The 18,592-nt window shown below is 50.9% G+C and overlaps 1 long non-coding RNA gene across 1 annotated transcript in view; it reads right to left on the minus strand.

The window, feature by feature from the left end:
* Window positions 1–222: 222 nt before the first annotated feature.
* LOC135306969 (uncharacterized) overlaps window positions 223–18,592 on the minus strand; it is a 32,493-nt gene continuing 14,123 nt past the window's right edge. Inside the window, exons 2-3 of the long non-coding RNA XR_010367740.1 lie at window positions 3,192–3,369; window positions 223–2,090 (exon numbers count right to left, since the gene is read on the minus strand). This is a non-coding gene — a long non-coding RNA (uncharacterized LOC135306969). The remainder of the gene's footprint in view (window positions 2,091–3,191; window positions 3,370–18,592) is intronic.

Raw genomic sequence — 18,592 nt, forward strand, 5'->3', positions numbered from 1 at the left:
TTGGGTGGGAAGGGACCCCAAAGATCACCCATTCCCACCCCAAAGATCACCCATTCCCACCCCAAAGATCACCCATTCCCACCCCAAAGATCACCCATTCCCACCCCAAATCCCACCCATTCCACCCCTGCCATGGCAGGGACACCTTCCCCTGTCCCAGGTGCTCCAGCCCCAGTGTCCAGCCTGGCCTTGGGCACTGCCAGGGATGCAGGGGCAGCCTCCAACACCCTGAAAAAGCATTGTTGTTTGGATAAAAAAAGAACTTTAGGGGCCTGTGACAGAACTGTGCTTTGTGAAGTGTTGCTGTGGCTGTGCTGAGGAGCAGTTCCCCGGGGAAATCTGTATTTCAGGAAAAATCTGCAACTCTTCCAGTGCTTTCTTCCAGGACTTGCTTTATTCCTGAGATCCAAGCTCCTAGTTTGGATAAGTCACTTAAGGCAGGCGAGTTTAAAGCTGCTGGCAGCAGTTTTGTTTAATGGCCCATTGGGCAATGTCAGCTTAGCCCATGCCGTTCATTGTTAATGAGCTGTCAGCTCCTGCTACCTTGCCTTAAACATCCCAGGGCGAGCTCGAGCTCGCTGAAATCCTGCCCTGAAAGGCAGGATGAGGGTTCAGCTGCAGCTTCACGGAGCCTTGGAAGGGTTTCAGGGGGAAGAGCCCTCCCAGGCCGTGGATCCAGGTGCTCCCCAGCCGTGCCAAGGCACTGCTTGTTACACCAGCAGGGTTGGCTCGTTCCAAACGCAGCTCCTGGGGAATTCTGGGCATTTCCAACATCCAAACCAAAGTGAGCGAGTCCTTCAGAGCACGGCTTCCAATCAGCACAATGCCATTCCTAATTAAACTGATCCCTGGCAAGCAAATCCCAGGCCCACAATTCCTTTAAACTTGTCACATATCAGGCTTCTGTGGTTCTCGGTGGGGTTGGAGTGCTCCGGCAGGCAGGAGCAGCCCTTCAGGTGTCATTAAACCCATCTGGAGCTGCTCAACACAAAACAGCCTCGAGCAGCCCGTGCAGCCCCATCACTGCAGCCAGTGTGGGTCACACCTCAGGAGACAGCTGGGAAAAAAATGGGTTTTTGGCCAGGAGGTGAATTCCAGGTCTTTTCCATAAACCTGTTCTCTTTATGAGGAGATGGTGGGTCCGTGGTGTGTTGGGGTCCTCAGGAATATCTCCTGTCAGCAATCACAGCCAGAACTGCAGCCGAGGGGGTCTGTGCTGACCCCAGCTGGGCACTGCCTGCCTCAGGTCAGACCTGGAAAATCCACGTGGTGCCCACTCCTGAGCTGGGAGCTCAGGGACAGAGCAGCAGGAGAGGGAGCAGAGCCAGCCCCTGAGGCTGGACAGCCACTCCAGAGCTGGGAGCTCAGGGACACAGCAGCAGGACAGGGAGCAGAGCCAGCCCCTGAGGCTGGACAGTCCCTCCAGAGCACGGACACAGCAGCCATGGGAACACCAGGGAAGCAGGAAGGGCTCAGCCTGGAGAGCCAGCCCAGCCTGGCAGCAGCTCCAGACAGGCCATGCAGGGGTCAGTCCCAAATCCCTTTTCCCCAGGTGCCCGTTGCCCACCCTGGGTGTGCAGACACTGTCAGAGGCACTCCAGGGCAGTGACAGAGGTCAGGCAGGTCCCTGAGCCAGCAGGAGAGGCTGGCTGCCATCAGGACTGAGAGCAGGGAGCAGCAGAAAATCGTGAGGACATTCTGTTCCCATGGAATTTTCAGCTCAAGAGGGCCAGAGCACGTGGACACGTCCGTGAGCCCAGCATGAGAAGCAGCTCAGGGCTGTGGGAGCAGGAGCTCGAGCACGGTCACAAAGCCACTCCTGATGGAACACCCTGATGCCCGGTTCTGGGGTGCTGAGGCAGGGCTGGGGTGGGCACAGCCCTGAGCAGAGCCACAGAGCCCCCCAGCACAGCTGGGGCATCCTGGGGAGCAGAGCTCAGGGTGCTGCCCACGGGGGCTGTGGAACAGCCTCACTGGAAACACTGCTGCACTTGGGGAATTACAGAGGGAAGGAACGTGAAGGACAGTCAGTACTGGAAGCTGGTGATGGCAGGAGAGCAAGGCTGCGAGGAGCAGGAATCGCAGAACCCCTGGATCAAAAAGGTTGGAGAGGATCTCTGAGGCAGTCCAGCCCCAGCTGTGCCTGATGCCCACCGTGTCCCCAGCCCAGAGCACCCAGTGCCACCTCCAGGGATGGGCACTCCAGCACCACGGAAGGAGAGGGAGTGTCAGAGCTGTCCAAGGACTTCTGCCCCTGATAAAATCCAGCAGGCCAGCCTGGTTTGGGCTGGAAAGGACCTTGGAGACCACCCAGTGCCATGGCAGGGCCCTTGCACTGCCCCAGGGTGCTCCAAGCCCATCCAGCCTGGCCTTGGGCACTGCCAGAGCTGCTTTGAACCCCTCACGGTCCCTCCAGCCCACAGCAGGCTGGGACTGTGCTTCCCCTCTCCCCAGGAATGGGACACAGCCCCAGCTCTGCCAGGAAGAAATCCTGGGGGCTCTGGAGTCCACGGGCTGACTCACAGCAAAGGTGAGTCACTTTCCTCTCAGGTAAGAGTTATTTTTAGGAGAATTACTCACTCCAAGTGTTGATGGTTTGTATAAAACAGTAAGACATCTAAGTTCAGAACAAAATATTGTAGAAGCCTTGCACAAATACCGTGTTTTCCTACTTTTAAGGCAATTGTCTGAAATTAATTCACATGTGCTCAAAATCCGAAAGCAAAGCTTGACAGTTACAAGAATTTAAAGCTAAATTTAAAGGCAGCATTAACAAAATCAGGGAGCATGAAGCATCCATGGGAATTTCCAGGCAACAGAAGTGATTTAATAAACGTGGCTCAAGAGGGCAGCTCCAGGGCCTCCTGTCCTCCCACACCCCCATGGTTCTGGCCACCCAAGGATTACAATCTCCTGTTTTAGCTGCAGCAGCCTCCCTAAGGTTTCATAGCTGGATCTGATTCCCATCATCTGGAGATAGCAAGGGAGTGCCCAGGCCTGGCCTTGAAACACCCTAAAAATGCATTGAAAATATCCTAAAATGCACTGAAATGCACCAAGAAATGCATTATTCACATCTGGCTCTCCAGACAAAAAAAAAAAAACAACAAAAAAAAAAAAAAAACAAAACCAAAAACAGTCTCCCAAAAGGAATCTTTCTCAGGAAATAAAGCAGCAACACAGGGGATTACCTGGATGAAGTTCCCCAGAGCAGCACATCCATTCCCAAGTGCCAGTCCCCACCCAGGGCTTGGCCCCAGCAGCTGCACCTTGCCACTCCAGCCAAGGGCAATGGTGCTGGGTGAGCCTCCTGCAGCTGGAGAACTGGGCTTGTGCTCCTTCCTGGTGCTCCCGTGGGCATCCAACAGCCTGAAACACACAAGGGATTTATCTCAAAGTGGGAAGAGGGGAAAAAGAGGGAACCCAAGTCCTGGAGCAACTTTTGAGCAGATAGGAAACAACAAGCAGCAAAAGTCAGGCGGGAAATCCTGGGACTCGATGCCTCAAAATTAATGACTCAGAACGACTTTAAATTATTTTATCAATAACAAACTAGGGAGGAGTTAATGACATTGCTGGCCTCTTCTCCCAGGTCTAGCCAGATGAGAGCAGGAGATGGCCTCAGGCTGTGCCAGGAGGCTCAGGGTGGGTGTGGGGGAAATTTCTCCCTGCAAAGGGGGCAAGGCCTGGCACAGTGCCCAGGGCACCCCATCCCTGGAAGAGTTCCAGAGGGAGGGGGTTCATTGGGCATGGGGGATTTGGGTGGAGTTTGGGCTGGTGCTTTGGATGTTTTCTCCCCCTGGTGATGCTGTGGCTCCGTGAAGCCCCCAGGGCTCAGGTGTGGTGATGGAGCTGAGGGCAGAGCTGGCTCAGCCCTGGGAACCTGCCAGAACCTGTCCCCGTGCCCAGGGACACCCAGGGCAGGTCCAGAGCTGGCTGAACAGGCTGGGGAACACAGCCCCAGGTGTGGACAGGTCCCCGTGCCAGGGCTGTGTGAGGACAGCAGGCCTGCAACAAAAAAAGAAAAGAAAAGCAATTGTGAAATTGTAGAACTGCCCTTGAAAAGCCTCCACACATCCCACACCTTCATTAGGGCTGCTGTTCATGGGACCTGAGGCCCCACTTCAGCTTTCAACCGCTTCAGACACAAATAATAGAAAATTTCTAACTCAAAAGGATAATCTCCTGTCAGAAAGAGAACAGCAGGCACAGTGAACACTTTAAAAGCTTTGGAGATATAAAGATTTATTGTATTTCCCAACAAGCCAGAAGCTTTGATTAAAGGTTAAAAATAGAAAATAGGGAAAGAATTAAGTTGTAAAAGATCCCCCTCAAAAAATAATTTTTATACTGTTGCTATGGTTTAAAACGTTTTCACGGTAAGTCTCATTTTTCCTTTTAAAATTGATCAGAATTCATTTTTTAATCAACTCATTTAGAATTGTTTTCTAGATTCAGGACAGAATTTGCAAAAACCAGGAGGGTTTTGCAATATGACACAGAATCACAAAATAACAGAATGGCCTGGGTGGGAAGGGACCTTAAAGCTCACCCATGGCAGGGACATCTCTGCTGTCCCAGCTGCTCCAAGCCCCCGTGTCCAGCCTGGAGCTTTAGGAAAGCCATCCCTGGGAGGAGAGTCTGGGACTCTCCTGCTTCAGGACTGACCCACAAGTACAGCACCTCCACCTCCACTACATTTCCCCACAGACTGTCCATCAGGGCTGGCCAGGTGCAGGCAGAGCTGGAAACACCAGAGCTGGGGCTGAGGGCAGCACTGGGGCAGAGCTGGAAACACCAGAGCTGGGGCTGAGGGCAGCACTGGGGCAGAGCTGGAAACACCAGAGCTGGGGCTGAGGGCAGCACTGGGGCAGAGCTGGAAACACCAGAGCTGGGGCTGAGGGCAGCACTGGGGCAGAGCTGGAAACACCAGAGCTGGGGCTGAGGGCAGCACTGGAGCAGGGAGAGCTGGAAACACCAGAGCTGGGGCTGAGGGCAGCACTGGGGCAGGGCTGGAAACACCAGAGCTGGGGCTGAGGGCAGCACTGGGGCAGAGCTGGAAACACCAGAGCTGGGGCTGAGGGCAGCACTGGGGCAGGCAGAGCTGGAAACACCAGAGCTGGGGCTGAGGGCAGCACTGGGGCAGAGCTGGAAACACCAGAGCTGGGGCTGAGGGCAGCACTGGGGCAGGCAGAGCTGGAAACACCAGAGCTGGGGCTGAGGGCAGCACTGGCAGAGCTGGAAACACCAGAGCTGGGGCTGAGGGCAGCACTGGGGCAGAGCTGGAAACACCAGAGCTGGGGCTGAGGGCAGCACTGGGGCAGGGAGAGCTGGAAACACCAGAGCTGGGGCTGAGGGCAGCACTGGGGCAGGCAGGGCTGGAAACACCAGAGCTGGGGCTGAGGGCAGCACTGACAGAGCTGGAAACACCAGAGCTGGGGCTGAGGGCAGCACTGGAGGGAAGGGAACAGCAAAGGAGAGAAGGGAACAAAGGAGGAAATGGCCCCAGGTGGCCCAGGGGAGGTCCAGGCTGGATGTGAGGGACATTTCCCCTCTGCAGGGTGGCCAGGCCTTGGAGGGGCTGCCAGTCCCCGTCCCTGGAGGTGTCCAAAAGAATCAAACTTGGCACGTGATGATACAGGTTGGTGGGCATGGTGGGGTTGCATTGAAGGCTGAATTTGATGATCTTGGAGGACTTTTCCCAGCTTGACACTTGCATGATGCTCTGACTCTGCCCGTCCAGCCTTTCCTGAAGGTTTGGGGCACTGAAGCAGGCGCTCAAACCCTGTTTGTGTGCACAGGCCCTCGCTGTGCCCAGCTCAGCCCTGGGCAGGAGCTCCTTTCCCTGGGATCCTGCAGAACACATGGGAATGGAAGCCCGTGGGAGGCCCCGAGGGCAGCACTGCAGCGAGGGTGTGTGGAGGGCCCTGTGCTGGCAGAGAACATCGCTCACAAAAGCTGCTAACACAGCCTGTTTTCTGCTCAGGCGAGCAAGATATCCTCACAGGAGAGCCCGGGTAGCTCGGAAATAGCAAATTCTTATGCATGATGTAATTCTCTGGAAGCTTCACCGAGCTGGAAGTGCCTGACCTTTTGATCTTTGCCAAATAAATGAACAGCCCCGAGGAAAATGAGGAGTTCTGTGCCCTCAGTGCCGGACGGGGCACCTGAAGGGCTGAGGAGCTAAAGCATTTCTTTTTGTTATTTTCACTTTAACAAACCAAGACTTGGGGGGAAAAACATGTAAGAACATATTTTAAATGGTGGTCAAAAAACCCCTTCAAAATCCATCTGCCCAAAGGTTCAAAGAGGTGTCTTTGCAAGGTGGGAAATTCCACATGAACCGTGCTCAGCTATTAATTGAGATTGGAGAGAGGGTTTTTTAGCCATCACATCTGCTTTCATCAGCCATCTAAAAAAGGTAATTCTGCTCTCAGAGTGATGCTGTGCGAGGATCTCTCTTCTTCCCAGGAGATTTCCTGGAAAAAGGAGTTGTGTAAGTGCTCCTGCCTCCCCTCCAGGCCTATTTCAGGCTTCTAATCTGACATCTAATACTGATTGCTGCCTCTTTCCCTCTCATGCATTTGAATTTGCTCCAGATATAAAAGGAAATGGAAATTAAAAAAAAAAATCTGGTTCTGTCTAGTCAGTCTTAGGAAGTACCTGAAACATAATCCTGGTTGTGCCTGCAGGACTGAGGGCTGTGTTTGGTGTTGGGAGAGCCATTGTCCCAAACCCTCTCCCATGGGATCATCCATCCTGTCCCAGTGACACTGGCAGAATTCCTGAAAGAGGGATTCAGAGGGAAAGCCTGGGAGAGGATTGAATGCTTTCAGAGACTCCCAGGAAGCAGCTCAGGCTCAGATAAATACCAAACCTCAGCTTTTCTGCTCTCCAGGCTGTGTGGATCAGACTGCCCCAGAGCAGGGCTGGCAGGGCCAGCAGGTGAGCTGGGCACCACAGGAAAGCACCAGAGTCACCCTCTCTGCTGGACTGCAGCCCTGCTCACGGGGAAAATCCAAATTACCGGGGCAGCCCAGCCTCCTGGCTTGGGAGGAAAAGCGAGAGGGGAATGTGGGCCCAGCCCTCTGGGGGTGCTGCTGTCCCACCATGGCTCTGGCACACCAAGCCTGGGGAAAACCTCCCCCACAACAGGCAGGGGCCACGGAAAAGGAGGGATGGAGGAAAAATAAACAGGTCTGAGACAGCAGGAGGGGAAACCACAGGAACAGCAAATACCACTGAGGATTTTGCCTCCTTCTGATGAAGGATCTCCTTTTGATTTTTATATATATTTTATATATTTATATATTATAAAATATATATCTATTTATATATATTTTATATATTATTATACATTATATATATATTTGATTTTTATATATTTAAAATCAATCTCCTATTGATTTTAATATATTTTTAATATATTTTATATATTTTATATATTTATTATATATTATATATATATTTATATATATCTTTATATATTTTTATATATATAGTCCAATATTTCTAAACATCCAATTGAAACATACCCTTGATAAACAAATCACTCCATGCTAATCAACTTTAAAATATCCCAGGCTCCCTAAAATCTTCAGGGAGAACAAACAGCCCTGCTGCAACCTGCAAAAAGTTCATTTTTTCACACTGCTGCCTCTTCCATCCTCCCTTCCCCCCACCTTAGGAATACACACACAGAGCTGTTAAACATCAGCCAAGGCACTTTGGTGCTTATTATTGAATTCTTCCTATGGTTATTGAAGTCACAAACAGGGCTACCGATTCTAAACCTGAAGTGCTAAAATTATTGCAAGTAATGCATGTCCAGCTCTGAAATCCTGAAGTTAAAATTAACCATCGCTTTCAGAAATAGGCTGCCTTGTCCTGACAAATCTATGTGGGCCATATTGTGAGGAGAACTATCAATATTTGAATAAATTTTACATGCAAGCAAACTAAAATTATCTTTACATCGATTCAGCACAAGTGCTTCAGCAGGGGCTGGGTGGAATGGCCAATAAATTGACAAATCTACAAAACAGAATGGGAGAAACATTAAAAAAATGGGCAGCTGGCTGCTCCCTGCCATCTCCCATTTCCTATTTAATGCGCTCGGGCTCTGTGTGAGCAGGAGCAGCCGCGGTTATCGCAGTCCCTGGGCTCACCCTGCCCTGCCCTGGCGCCAGGCTCAGCCCAGCCCCACCGAGCTGCTCCTGGCACGGGGCTGTGCTGGCTCCCAGGCACTGCACGGGCTCTGGGCTGGGAGTACTGCGGAACGGAGCTGGGAACGTGGCACACTTTGAGCCAGGAATAATTCCACGTTTTGAGCTGGGAATAAGTCTGCCTTTTGAGCTGGGAATAATTCCACACTTTAAACTGGGAATAATTCCATGCTTTGAGCTGGGAATAATTCTGCCTTTTGAGCCAGGAATAATTCCACACTTTAAACTGGGAATAATTCTGCCTTTTGAGCCGGCAATAATTCCATGCTTTGAGCCCGGAATATCCCACACTTGGAGCCCAGAATATCCCACACTTGGAGCCAGGAATACCCCACATTTTCTCCCCCGGGCAGGCTCTCTCCTGGCAGCAGTGCCAGCTTTGGTGCCATGCTGCTCCGGCACTGGAGGAGATGTCACCCTCACACCCTGCAGGAAAGGATAAAGGAAATCCTCGTGGATGCTCCCAGGTCTGTCTGGAATTGCTCCAGGCTTCAGCCCTGCACAGTTCAGGGAATGCCAGAGCATCCCAGCAAAGCCTGTTCCCTGCCCTGCTCCTGCAGCCCTGCACGCAGAGGTGCTGGCACGGCCCGGCTGCAGGGCTGGCTCAGGGTCTCGGGGTGAGCCTGAACCTCCCATCCCCAGCTGGGGCAAGGATGAGGGGAGCTCCTGCCCGAGCTCACAGCCAGCACTGCTCCTCGCCAGGCGCTCAGGGCCAGCCACAGACACTTCCTCTTACACCAAACTGTTCTGTTTGGCCTTTAAAAACTCTCCAGGTGAGCCCCCAGGTGTGCCAGCCTGGCTCCTGTAGCCATGACATCTTATGAAAAATCCTCTGCTAGGATTTTTCCTGTCCTGAGGAGCTGAGAGCCTCAGGAAAGAGATGTAAACAATAACTGTGCTGCTGTGGAATGCCACAGGTGCATCTTCCATTGGGCCATGGGGATTGTTTTCAATTGATAACCTATCACAGCCCCCTGTGCCAGGGCTGTGAGCAGTCACAGGATTTTGTTGTGCATTCTATTCTATTCTATTCTATTCTATTCTATTCTATTCTATTCTATTCTATTCTATTTCTTTGTAACCTTCTAATCATCTTCTCTCTCTCTGCTCTTTAGTATAGTTTTAATGTAGTATTTTAATATAATATATAACATAATAAATCAGCCTTCTAAGAAAAATGGAGTCAAGCCTCGTGTCCTCACACTTGGAGCATTCACCACAACAGGCTCCCCTAGTTTGGGTTCTCCTGGGGCAGCTCCATGAATTTCTAACCTCCAAAAACAACAGAGAGCCCAAGCTCTGAGCACACCCTGGGCAAACTGAGATGTCCCACCCAGGGCACTTCATTTTTAAAAAAATTATTTACACAGTCCAGTATTTCTAAACATTCAACTGAAACATACCTTTGATGAACAAATCTCTCATGCTAATAATCTCTAAAATATCCCAGGCTCCCTAAAATCTGAGCTTGAGGGAGAACAAACAGCACTGCTGCAACCTGCAAAAAGTTCATTTTTTCACACTGCTGCCTCTTCCATTTTCCAGCCCTGTTTCTATTCCTAATTAAACAAGCTTGAGTGTGATCCAGAAATACAAAGAGGAGTGGTTGAATTTGGAGACATTAAGAGAATTTTAAATGTCGTGCTTTTAGCCTCAAAACTGAATTCAGGTGAGGAAAAAGTAAGTAAAATATATTTTTCTAATCCTCCCTGTACCCCTCTATTAACCACAATTACAACACTTCAAAGCACATTAATTCCCTGCTTTCAAGTTTTCTATAGCAACAGTTTGCTGAAAGAGTTTGATTTCATTATATTATGCCAATACTACCCCGGTAGAAATTTCAATCTTTATAGACAGAAAGAATTGCAAAAAATTACATTAACAACGAGCATAAAGAAATTGAAGCTCTCAATGCCTCTTAATTTGTGCCATTTTCCTGTGGGTTTTTTTAAACCTCTCTTTCCCTACCGCCTCTTTAGCGCGGTTGGCGCTCACAGCGGGAGCAGTGAGCGGAGGGAGGGAAATCCAGGAGGGAGAGGAGCTCGGATCCCATCCTGCTCGGATCCCACCCTGCTCGGATCCCATCCTGCTGCGGCCAGCAAGGGAGCCTGTAGGACACAGCCCAGCGAGGGGCCGGGAAATGGGGGATACAGGGATCCAGGGGGATCTAGGAATCCAGCCACACCTGGAGCTGGGGGATCCAGGGGTCTTGTCTAAGCTGGGACCCCTTGTGTGAGGACACGAGGCTTGACTCCATTTTGCTCAGAAGGCTGATTTATTTTGTTATATATTATATTCAAATACTACATTAAAACTATACTAAAAGAACAGAGAGAGAAGAAGATCAGAAGGCTACAAAGACAAGAATAGAATAGAATAGAATAGAATAGAATAGAATAGAATAGAATAGAATAGAATAGAATAGAATAGAATAGAATAGAATAGAATAGAATGCACAACAAAATCCTGTGCCTGCTCACAGCCCTGGCACAGGGGGCTGTGATAGGTTATCAATTGAAAACAATCCCCATGGCCCAATGGAAGATGCACCTGTGGCCTTCCACAGCAGCACAGTTATTGTTTACATTTCTTTCCTGAGGCTCTCAGCTCCTCAGGACAGGAAAAATCCTAGCAGAGGATTTTCCATAAAATATCATGGCTACACAGGGGGGTCCAGGCCTCAGAGCCATACCTGGGGGGATCCAGGGGAGCAGGAATCCAGCCACACCTGGAGCTGGGGGATCCAGGGGGGATCCAGGCCCCCACCTGCTCAGCTTTAACAAGGCTGTGTCCACCTGGACATCTCTTTGCAGGCTCTGCATCCAGCCCTGCATCCCCAAACTCAAGAAGGACCTGGAGCTGCTAGCAAGAGTCCCTGGAGCTGCTCCAGGGCTGGAGCCCCTCTGGAGGCAGGCTGGCACACCTGGGGGGCTCACCTGGAGAGGAGCAGCTCCAGGAGAGCTCAGAGCCCTGCCAGGGCCTGAAGGGGCTCCAGGAGAGCTGGAGAGGGACTGGGGACAAGGATGGAGGGACAGGACACAGGGAATGGCTCCCACTGCCAGAGGGCAGGGATGGATGGGAGATTGGGAATTGGGAATTGTTCCCTGTGAGGGTGGGCAGGGCTGGCACAGGGTGCCCAGAGCAGCTGGGGCTGCCCCTGGATCCCTGGCAGTGCCCAAGGCCAGGCTGGACACTGGGGCTGGAGCCCCTGGGACAGTGGCAGTGTCCCTGCCAGGGCAGGGGTGGCACTGGGTGGGATTTGGGGTCCCAACCCACCCAGACCCTTCTGGGATTCTCTTGCCTTTCTGCCCCTCTGCAGATGCTGGCTGTGACAGGGGGCAGCAGGGACCAGGGCAGCCCTGAGCACCCGGGGGACCAACAAGGACCTGCAGCACTCAGTGTCACCCTAACTCAGCAGATTAATTGGCAACGAGTTCTGCTTAACCACTTCTCCTACGACAAGCTGGAAAAAAATTCAATAAAACTTGTGTTAAGCTGATTCCACGCTGCCGTACAAACAAAGTGTGGAGCAGCCTAATCCTCTTACACCAGGGAACAGGCTCCTAAAGTCATTATTTAATAAGATTAAATACTGCAGGTCATAAAAATTAATTTATACAGCTGCCATGGTTTAAAAGCTACATGTCTGCAGAGTGGGACAGATTTCCTTCCCGTGGAGAGGCAAAGGTGAGCACGAGCTGGGGCTGCCCCTGCACCCCTGGCAGTGCCCAGGGCCAGGCTGGACAGGGCTTGGAGCACCTGGGACAGTGGGAGGTGTCCCTGCCATGGCACAGCACTGAAACCTCCTCTTTGAATTCACAACATTCACTTAAAATTGTTCCAAAATTATTTTAAAAAAATCCCTTTCAGGCACAGAGGTCGTGAACTCCCTCACAGCCACAGTGATTTCACCAAAAAAATGAGGAAATGAAAGGCTTGGACTTCACGAGGCCTTTTCTCTACCTTACCCAAACCTTGCTAAACCTTTTTATTCCTTGCCCTGATTTACCACATTTTGCTCCTGAGACCTGAAAGAGGGAGGGAAGAGAGGATAAAGGCACCCATCAGCACTCTGCTGCTCACTCATGAAACTTCAGGTGCTGGGTTAGAGTCTTTGAATCCAGAAAGAAAAAAAGTGTTTCTTACATTAATAAGGAAGCAATACAAATCCATATAAATAGATCATTATATCTATATAAATATTTCTTTATATATAAATATATGTATAAATCCCTGGTTAAATAGCCCTGTTTGCATTGGGAGACACAAACCCTAACCCCTAAACCCAGCCTAAGGCTGCCCCAGTGCTGCCAGGTGCTGTGAGCTGGGGGAACATCCCCAGCACAGGCAGTGCCTTGGCTGGGAATCGGGGGATTGGGAGGCTGGAAAAGCCCTCCCACACCATCAAATCTGCCATTGCCAGCCCTGCCAGGCCACCACTGCCCCTGTCCCCAGGTGCCACCTCCACAGGGCTGTAAATCCCCCAGGGATGGGCACTGCAGCCCTGCCTGGGCAGCTGTGCCAGGGCTGGGCAGCCCTTCCATGGAGAAATAATCCCAAATACCCATTCCAGACCTCTCCTGGCCCAGCTTGAGGCCGTGTCCACCCTCTAACCTACCCCAAAGAGAAATCCAGCAACCTCCCCAATGAAAACAATCAATCACTGTTTGGGCACTGTGCAGGAAAGAGCAGAGGCTGCAGACACAGAAAGGATTCTCACCACTGGCATTTTCTGAAGCAATATTTCAACAACAGGAAAGAGCCTTCCATCACCTCCTGCAAACGCCAGCTTGCAGAGAAATAAATATCTCTTTTGTATCAAAGCGATTCCCAATCCCTTTGATAAATCTTACCACTGTGCAGTTGAAACAACCCCATGAAGGGCTGCAAGGATCATCTAAATGCATCTGAACAACTCTGTTTATTTTGTATTCCAGAGCGCATCGCGCCAGCCCGCAGAGCTCCTCCATTAGTCTTTAAAAATAGTATTAAAGGACATTTCCGTCTATTTAAATTATGTCTATTTTCATTTAAATGAGTTGCTAAATAACAAGCTCCACGCCAGAGTTATGCTGGAGTGTGTGACTGTGAGAAATACACTTCAAACAAAACAAATTAGGGAACCTGGAAATTGCTACAGCAGAGCAAAGACATATTTTTGGGCAAAAGTAAACAGAGAACAACAGCAAGTCATCAAAAATATGGTAATAAACCCCCCGTGCTCCATGTGTGAGGAACTGCACACAAGGAGGGGCTCACTGCACTCCTGTGAGGGCTTTATTTATAAAACCATGCACAGGAGTGGCACTTTCCTTCCTGATCTGGACAGGGACTAATTTCCTTCCCTGGCTCCTTGGCCCTGGAAGGTCACTGGGAATTCTGGGCTGTCCCACCTCCATCCATCCATCCATCCATCCATCCATCCATCCATCCATCCATCCATCCCTCCCTCCCTCCATCCCTCCTGGGACAGCCCAGGGCTCCAGCCCAGCCCCAGGGCTCAGGCTGGCTCAGCAGAGCTCCCCTGGCCAGCCCAGGGACAGGAGGGACAGCTCTCCAAGAGCTCTCCACCCTGGAGGTGTGGGATTTACAGGAGCTGAGGGAGTAAAACTGAAACAACAAACCCCAAGGAACCTTGGCATGGAGGCTGGGACTGCCAGAGTTCACCCCCTCTGCTGTCATCACTTTTCTCCAGCTGGTAAAAAATAGTGGGATTGATCTCTATAGGACTCAAACCTCATGGGAATAAAGTGTGGCTTAGGATCAGATTCATGGAACCACAGAGCTATGGAATCAGAATTATGGAATCCCAGACTGGTTTGGGTTGGAAGGGATCCCAAATCCCACCCAGTGCCACCCCTGCCATGGCAGGGACACCTTCCCCTGTCCCAGGTGCTCCAGCCCCAGTGTCCAGCCTGGCCTTGGGCACTGCCAGGGATCCAGGGGCAGCCACAGCTGCTCTGGGCACCCTGTGCCAGCCCTGCCCACCCTGCCAGGGAACAATTCCTTCACTTACCAAAGTTAAAGAAGCATCAAAGTTTGCCTTAAACTAAAACCCCCCTCTATTATCCATCAGGAATTTGTACATCACCAAACACATCAAGAGCAGGTGAGAGGAGGAATGCTTCAGGTGAGGCTCAGCCCGTCAAACAGCAGCTCTGGGAACCTCTCAGGGAAACGTGCCTGGAGTCTGGAGCTTCCAGAGCAGCCTGGGCACAGCCACCCCCAGCAAGGGACTCTGCTGGCTGCCACTGCCACTTGGAGTTTTAATCACTGCCAAACAAACGCAGCTCCTCGCGTTTTGCAGCGAGTTGAGGCCAGGGTCTTATTCAGCCACCTACTACGTGTTGCTTGGATATGGATTATTATTTCCCAAGCAGGATGTGGAATATTTTATTTTTGTACCAGCGGATCTTGCTCACACGCAATCATTTGCATTCTTAAGAAGCCAACCCAGTCTGCTTTGTAACTCCTGTGAGCCCAGAAAAAGCATCCCCCCACACCCTCTGTCTTGGGAACGGAATTTTCACAGCACACTAAGTATCTTCTGATTAGAATTTTGGGGTTTTTATAAAAATACAGCTCTGGCATGCCAAGGCACATTAGGCAAGAAAGGAACAAAGTCACACAGTAACAATGAATGTCATAAATAATTAATAAATATAAATATGTGAACTGAGAACGGGGATCAGAGCATGAGTATTTGGGCTCAGGACAACACAAAAAGTGATCCACGCCTAAAACCACCTTCTGCCATGGCTGTAAAGCTGCCCCTCTCCCCTGGCACTCTGGAAAGGTTTCTAAAAACTGGAAAGGTTTGGGTCTTTTTGTTGATATATTTCCAAAGGAATAAATCCATCTTCTGCAAACGGAAAGTGTAGGAAGTTCTCAATATAGGCAATTTGCATATATATTTACCCTCTAGAATATTGCCAGCTCCAATGCGATGTAAAGGAACAATTCAATGTATACATGTGGTGCTCTAGCCATGCCACAAATCATGTGCTCTTAATTCAACAGGGCCATAAACCCCAGAACTACAGGAGTCATCAAGAACCTACTTAACCTTTCTCCAGCAACACTGCAAAAAGTTAGTGTGAAATATGTGACAATCCCCTAAAATTATAACGAAAGGGCAGCGAGAGAGGTGTGCTGTAAAACACAATCGGCGTGGAGGCAAGGGAAAACTGGGAAAATAGAAGAAAAATTAGTTCTGGAGTCACGCTCAGTAATAGCTGATGTATGCTCACAATAAAATGAGATGCAGAATGCAAAACTCCTCGAAAATAAAAGCATAATTTCAACAGTATTCAGCCAGCAGGTCTAAGAGTTACAGAATTCCCGTGGGTTGGAGGAAAAAAGCAATGGAACTGTAACACAGAATCCCAGAACCTTTAAGGCTGGCAAAGCCCTCCCAGCCCATGGAGTCCCAGCTGTGCCCATCCCTGCTGTTTCCTCAGCCCTGAGTGCCAGCTCCAGGTGACACCTCCAGGGATGGCACTCCAACCCTCCCTGGGCAGTGCCAAGGCCTGAGCCCCCTTTCCATGGGGAAAAAAAATTCCTCCTCGAACCCATAAATGTCTTTTAAACCCAAGGTCATAAAAAAATTAAGGCTCAGGTATATTCCGTTAGATTGGTGGAATTGCAAGACAGAGAGGAGACCCAGGGCCTTGGGAGGAGTTTTCCTGCAGAGCCCACCTTGGTTCAGCCAGACATGGGAGCTCAGATGGACACAGCTCTATTTCAATGCTTATACTTACATTTATATAAAATATCTCTATATCTGGATCCTTGCAGAAAGCTCAGAAGTTTTAATTTCTCCGAGATAACCCGGAGCCAAGTGCAGACTTCCCCCACACAAAGTCCTGAAGGCTTTCACCAGCAGCGTGGTACTGTCCCTGCATGCACTTTTAAAATAAAGAAATAATGTAATATTTAAAACTTCAGCTCCTCAAAGTCAGACCTCGAATCTACACTTGGAAAATTAAATAGTTTGCCTGATCACAGAAGTCCCAAATGGTGAATAATTTCTGTCAGCCCACACGTCTCCTTTGTAGAGAGGAGAATTAAAACATTCATAGGTATTTGTAAGGTGAAATACAGATTTACTTCAAGAAAATCCATGGCACAGCATGGTTGGAGGTGGCACTTTGAGGTAATTACTGTAATTTCTTCTACAGTTTCACAGCCAGGTCAGGGAACCTGTGCATTATTTGTACATTTAACGTGGGAAATGTGTCCTGCTCTCAGGGCTGTGGGGTGTCAGGACAATCCTGCAGCCGAGGCAGAGCCCAGGGCTCAGACCCAGAGCACCCCAGAGCACCCCAGCCCCTCTGCCAGGAGCAGAGTGTGCCATGGGAAGGCTGGGATGGGAAGGGCCACGCTCAGGACAACACCTGCCCTTGGGGTTCTGCTTCCCAAGCACTTAATGATGGAACCACGGCGTGTCCTGAGCTGGCAGGACCCACCAGGACCACCCAGGCCAGCTCCTGTCACTTATTCAGAGCCAATTCACTTTGACACGCCTGAAAGGCTTAACCTGGAATGGGCTGGGCAATGGCAGAAAACTGTTTGAACAATAAATAACCCAGTCTGGTGCTTGTGTCTCATCTTTGAGATACTTCCCTTCTGAAAAGTCTTCTAATTTCCCAGCCTTTCGAATTTTATCTCTACAAATCTCCTCCAAACCTTGAACGGCAACAATTAAAATCTACTTGTTAGGAGAACATTAGCTACAAAGAGAAAGAGGAGAGGTCAGGGACGAGGAACTCGTGCAGCCTCCCCCAGAGCAGGTAAGGAGCTGTTTTGACAGGAGGCTTCATTTGAACTAAATAATACATTCCATTCTGGAGTTGGGTACAAATGGAAGCATGCAGAGCTCAGAGTCTGGAGGTGGGTGGCTTTGGGCTGTAATTTTAATTAAGTGCTCATCCCTGTACGCAGTATTTGGTATTTCTGTGCTGTTAAAGGCAGATTTGGGGTGGTTTGGCTGCCATGCCAACTGGGAAGCACTGAGCAGGGCTGAACAGAAAACTGGCAGGGGTGACCTAGGAGCCAGCACTGACCTCCCGTGTCAGTGATCAGCGTGGTCTGCTGCCCCAGGGCACCATTTTGGGATGGAATTCCCTCGGGGCAGCAGAGCACACAGCCTGTGGCTCTTCAACCCCATCCCATCCCAGGGACCCAGGGGAGCTGGCCTAGGGCCAGGGCAGGTTTGGCCTCCTTTGCTTTCCCCCAGCAGCACCCCATGGTTTGTGGTGCCTCCAAAGCCAGGAGGAGCCCCCGGCCCTGGGCAGGGCCAGCAGTGACCTCAGCCTTCCCAAAGAGCCAGAACCCAACCCAGGCAATGTCTTACCCAGCCATCACCCACTGCCATGCCTCCACCAAAAGGGCTCTGGTGCATCCTGAGTGTGAGCCATTCCCACCCCAAATACCCTCTTTTGCAGAGCCAAACCCTCTCCAGGGCAGAGCAGGGACGGGCAGCCTGGCTGGGCTCCAGGAGCAGCTGTGGCACAGCCAGGCTGGGGATGCTCTGCTCTGCTCCCTGTGGCTGCAGCAACACGGAGAGAGCACACGGGGCAGGGCAGAGCCAGGGTGGGCTGGGGAGGCTGTGGGAGGGCTGACCTGGAACACAGGCTGGGCAGAGCTCCAGAGTAAAGCAGGGATTTACTCAAAGGCTCTCCTCCATGGATCCCCCTCGGGCAGCAGCAGAGCCCAGCCAGGGCTGCCCCCAGGATGAACCCAAATGGCCCCAAAATGCACGAGCGCTGCCGGGGTCTCTCCCTGGGCTCAGCTCTGCTCCATGTGCACATTGCAGTTCAGTGTCCAACCCCACTGCAGCCCCTGCAGTCCCACCCTGCTTGTTTTTCTCTCTGCAGCCCACGGGCTTTGTGCTCCTGGGCTGGGATTGGGATCATTTGTCCTTGGTGCCCAGCTGGAGCAGGAATTGTTTTGTCTCCCTGCTCTGTGCAGAGCTCACCATGCCCTGATGTGAACCCAGCCCCACACACTAAAGCAGCACAGAATGTGGAAATAGAAAAGCCAAACCTGAGGCACCCCTGTCCACGCAGTTACACCTCCAGGAGGGGCAGGAGGTGCCACGTGTCACCCTCCTGGCCCAGCAGCTCTCCATAACTCCAGCAGCAGGAGCGAGAGCCGCGGTCAGGGACGGCAAAGCCAGGCTGGGTGTCCCGGTGATGCAGCACATTGCACTGGCAGCAGAGCAGGAGAAACCATAAATAAATGGATTTTATAGTCTCCTATCAGTCTCTCAGGGACAACATGGGCTATTTCAGGAATACCTTCAGCAGCAAGGATCATTCAGAGGGAAAAGGGATGGGAGCTGCTCACAGAGCAGGAGCTGC

Source organism: Passer domesticus, chromosome 8 (genome assembly GCF_036417665.1).
Source record: "Passer domesticus isolate bPasDom1 chromosome 8, bPasDom1.hap1, whole genome shotgun sequence".
Classification (NCBI taxonomy): Eukaryota; Metazoa; Chordata; class Aves; order Passeriformes; family Passeridae; genus Passer; species Passer domesticus.